Consider the following 5,194-nt stretch of genomic DNA (forward strand, 5'->3'; position numbering starts at 1 on the left):
ACACAACTTAATTTTGTTTGGACATTAAAGTTACTCACACTGAAGTAATAGAAACATTTGTTGTTCAAGTGAGAACATCTAATTGTTGCACAAAATTATATTTAGGAACATCCAACCATTTTCTATTTCCGCTTCTTACACACAGGGCCAAGGAGGAGCTGGTGTCTATCTCCACCGGTTTACGGGTGAGAGGCAGGGTATCACCTTGACAGGTCGCCAGACCATCGCAGGGCAACACACAGGACAAACAACCAGACACACACCCTTTCCTACCTAAGGGCAATTTAGAACAATTAACCTGACAATCATGTTTTCGGACTGTGGGAGGAAGCCGGAACACCTGAAGAGAAACCACACATGCACGAGGTGAACATGCAAACACCATGTAGAAAGATCCCCAGCCAGGAGATGAACAAAGAACCTTCTTGCTGCAAGGCAACAGTGCTACCAACTATGCCACCTTGCAGCCCTATTTAGGAACATTTCAAAGCTAAAAACAACTTGAAAATACATAAACATTCATTTGCTTCATGTAAAAAAAGACTCCATCCATCCATCCATCCATCCATCCATCAGCTAATAAGCAAGAGGCAGGATAAACACTGGGAAGGTCGCCAGTCTATCACAAGGCAACACATAGACATACAAGGAAAACAGCCATGGATACACTCACTGCTAAGAGCTTTAGAGAATAATATTAACCTAACAAAAATGAATTTGGACTATCAGAGGAAGGCAGAGTACCCAGAGAGAGCCCACGCATGCACTGCAAGAACATGAAGACTCTAAAGCCCTGACAGTGATCTACACCCAGGACATTCTTGCAGCAAGGCAACAGTGCTGACAACAGTCATATTTCTTCAATTACTGCCAGTATATTTAATGACTCTCTGAATTTAGCTCTTTAGTGTTATGGAATGTGTAAAAATGATCTTCCTGTGGTTTGTATTGTGAAAGCCTGACCTGCTCTGGCTTTATTCATTGACATTAAATGTTACAGAAAGGTTTTTCTTATTGATGGGAATCCAACAAACTCCAAACAAACTCACTGTATTGATCCAGAGACTGGCAGTACCGGCCATCAGCAGGAATGGCACTGATGCATCCACATGTGTCAACAGTGATGTTGTCACATGATCCATATGTTAGACACTGGTCACATGACCAGCGATACTGATCCTCACATCTGCACTGATAACCAGGGTTGCTTGGAGAGCAAACTGCAGAAAAAACATTGAATAAAAAACAATTAATGCTAATTATATTTTTCATATGTTAAAATATTCTGAACCTTAAAAGTCCTAAAAGTGAAAAGATGTTTATCAATGTTTCTGGGAATGCTGCATGTTGCTTATTTAAGATTCAAATATTTTGCTAAAGCTTAATCAACTGAAATTTGACATACAAAGGTTAAAACCTTCTTTCATTTAGTCCTACCTGTAGAGATGTTAACATCAGAGATCTGTGTGTTACTGTTGATGCTGATGGGATAATTGATGTTCCTTAGCTTCTCTACAGCTGTAACATCTGTGGAGTTCAGCTCAACAAAAAGCATGTACCTATACATTGGTGGAGCTGTAGAGGGTGAAATCAAACAAGAAATGAAGAATAAAAGGCTGAGTAATAATGAAGCCCCTTCAAATATTTACAATTTTCTGAATAATCCACAATAATCATGTTTTCAGTCTTACTTGTTGGTACTGGAGTTGATGGTGTGGTGCTTGGACATGATGTAAAGTCTGTAGAGGTGAAGGCAGAAAATGAGAAACTGCTTGATATGAATACATTCTCTGATGTGTCTGAGAAAAATGGTTTTGTTCTCACAGTAAATTTTACACTTTCACTTATTCTCAGTGGAACAATGCCACCCATTAGTAACCAGAGTCTCCATGTTCCAAGTTAGAAAAATCAGTTGGAAAGAACCCAAAGTGAGAAATACAAAGTGGAAAGTCACTGGTAGCTGGCTAACCCCATTCTCAAAATCCAACATGGCTGCCACACATAGTAAAGGTTGTGACAACTGCAGTATTAAAAGGTTTTCTGGCACCTGTAATAGTGTGTTTCTCATCAAATCTACTTCTTGTTGGCTTGGTCACTGAGTACAACAGTTAGAAAATCCTACTGCTTTTCCATCCAGCAACTGGTTCACAGTTAAACTAGGTTCCAGACTGGTTTAGGTCTATCTGGTTATTTCTCAACAATTTCTATTATCTTAATCATTGCAATAATGTCTGAATAGCGGTTTGCACTGTTTTCAAATGAATGTGCTTAACTTAAAGTCAGCACTAAAGCACTGATGCACACAACTTAATTTTGTTTGGACATTAAAGTTACTCACACTGAAGTAATAGAAACATTTGTTGTTCAAGTGAGAACATCTAATTGTTGCACAAAATTATATTTAGGAACATCCAACCATTTTCTATTTCCGCTTCTTACACACAGGGCCAAGGAGGAGCTGGTGTCTATCTCCACCGGTTTACGGGTGAGAGGCAGGGTATCACCTTGACAGGTCGCCAGACCATCGCAGGGCAACACACAGGACAAACAACCAGACACACACCCTTTCCTACCTAAGGGCAATTTAGAACAATTAACCTGACAATCATGTTTTCGGACTGTGGGAGGAAGCCGGAACACCTGAAGAGAAACCACACATGCACGAGGTGAACATGCAAACACCATGTAGAAAGATCCCCAGCCAGGAGATGAACAAAGAACCTTCTTGCTGCAAGGCAACAGTGCTACCAACTATGCCACCTTGCAGCCCTATTTAGGAACATTTCAAAGCTAAAAACAACTTGAAAATACATAAACATTCATTTGCTTCATGTAAAAAAAGACTCCATCCATCCATCCATCCATACATACATCAGCTAATAAGCAAGAGGCAGGATAAACACTGGGAAGGTCGCCAGTCTATCACAAGGCAACACATAGACATACAAGGAAAACAGCCATGGATACACTCACTGCTAAGAGCTTTAGAGAATAATATTAACCTAACAAAAATGAATTTGGACTATCAGAGGAAGGCAGAGTACCCAGAGAGAGCACACGCATGCACTGCAAGAACATGAAGACTCTAAAGCCCTGACAGTGATCTACACCCAGGACATTCTTGCAGCAAGGCAACAGTGCTGACAACAGTCATATTTCTTCAATTACTGCCAGTATATTTAATGACTCTCTGAATTTAGCTCTTTAGTGTTATGGAATGTGTAAAAATGATCTTCCTGTGGTTTGTATTGTGAAAGCCTGACCTGCTCTGGCTTTATTCATTGACATTAAATGTTACAGAAAGGTTTTTCTTATTGATGGGAATCCAACAAACTCCAAACAAACTCACTGTATTGATCCAGAGACTGGCAGTACCGGCCATCAGCAGGAATGGCACTGATGCATCCACATGTGTCATCAGTGATGTTGTCACATGATCCATATGTTAGACACTGGTCACATGACCAGCGATACTGATCCTCACATCTGCACTGATAACCAGGGTTGCTTGGAGAGCAAACTGCAGAAAAAACATTGAATAAAAAACAATTAATGCTAATTATATTTTTCATATGTTAAAATATTCTGAACCTTAAAAGTCCTAAAAGTGAAAAGATGTTTATCAATGTTTCCGGGAATGCTGCATGTTGCTTATTTAAGATTCAAATATTTTGCTAAAGCTTAATCAACTAAAATTTGACATACAAAGGTTAAAACCTTCTTTCATTTAGTCCTACCTGTAGAGATGTTAACATCAGAGATCTGTGTGTTACTGTTGATGCTGATGGGATAATTGATGTTCCTTAGCTTCTCTACAGCTGTAACATCTGTGGAGTTCAGCTCAACAAAAAGCATGTACCTATACATTGGTAGAGCTGTAGAGGGTGAAATCAAACAAGAAATGAAGAATAAAAGGCTGAGTAATAATGAAGCCCCTTCAAATATTTACAATTTTCTGATTGATCCACAATAATCATGTTTTCAGTCTTACTTGTTGGTACTGGAGTTGATGGTGTGGTGCTTGGACATGATGTAAAGTCTGTAAAGGTGAAGGCAGAAAATGAGAAACTGCTTGATATGAATACATTCTCTGATGTGTCTGAGAAAAATGGTTTTGTTCTCACAGTAAATTGTACACTTTCACTTATTCTCAGTGGAACAATGCCACCCATTAGTAACCAGAGTCTCCATGTTCCAAGTTAGAAAAATCAGTTGGAAAGAACCCAAAGTCAGAAATACAAAGTGGAAAGTCACTGGTAGCTGGCTAACCCCATTCTCAAAATCCAACATGGCTGCCACACATAGTAAAGGTTGTGACAACTGCAGTATTAAAAGGTTTTCTGGCACCTGTAATAGTTTGTTTCTCATCAAATCTACTTCTTGTTGGCTTGGTCACTGAGTACAACAGTTAGAAAATCCTACTGCTTTTCCATCCAGCAACTGGTTCACAGTTAAACTAGGTTCCAGACTGGTTTAGGTCTATCTGGTTATTTCTCAACAATTTCTATTATCTTAATCATTGCAATAATGTCTGAATAGCGGTTTGCACTGTTTTCAAATGAATGTGTTTAACTTAAAGTCAGCACTAAAGCACTGATGCACACAACTTAATTTTGTTTGGCTATTAAAGTTACTCACACTGAAGTAATAGAAACATTTGTTGTTCAAGTGAGAACATCTAATTGTTGCACAAAATTATATTTAGGAACATCCAACCATTTTCTATTTCCGCTTCTTACACACAGGGCCAAGGAGGAGCTGGTGTCTATCTCCACCGGTTTACGGGTGAGAGGCAGGGTATCACCTTGACAGGTCGCCAGACCATCGCAGGGCAACACACAGGACAAACAACCAGACACACACCCTTTCCTACCTAAGGGCAATTTAGAACAATTAACCTGACAATCATGTTTTCGGACTGTGGGAGGAAGCCGGAACACCTGAAGAGAAACCACACATGCACGAGGTGAACATGCAAACACCATGTAGAAAGATCCCCAGCCAGGAGACGAACAATGAACCTCCTTGCTGCAAGGCAACAGTGGTACACACTATGCCACCTTGCAGCCCTATTTAGGAACATTTCAAAGCTAAAAACAACTTGAAAATACATAAACATTCATTTGCTTCATGTAAAAAAAGACTCCATCCATCCATCCATCCATCCATCCATCAGCTAATAAGCAAGAGGCAG

The 5,194-nt window shown here is 39.6% G+C and overlaps 1 long non-coding RNA gene across 1 annotated transcript; it reads right to left on the reverse strand.

Annotated features, from left to right (window-relative positions):
- Nucleotides 1–3,393: 3,393 nt before the first annotated feature.
- Nucleotides 3,394–4,044, reverse strand: LOC124881727. Its single transcript, XR_007041722.1, has 3 exons — nt 3,992–4,044; nt 3,738–3,875; nt 3,394–3,520 (listed from the first exon to the last, which is right to left on the reverse strand). It is a non-coding gene; the product is annotated as an uncharacterized LOC124881727 (long non-coding RNA).
- Between the last annotated feature and the right edge of the window lie 1,150 nt (nt 4,045–5,194).

Source organism: Girardinichthys multiradiatus, chromosome 15 (assembly GCF_021462225.1).
Source record: "Girardinichthys multiradiatus isolate DD_20200921_A chromosome 15, DD_fGirMul_XY1, whole genome shotgun sequence".
NCBI classification, from domain to species: Eukaryota; Metazoa; Chordata; class Actinopteri; order Cyprinodontiformes; family Goodeidae; genus Girardinichthys; species Girardinichthys multiradiatus.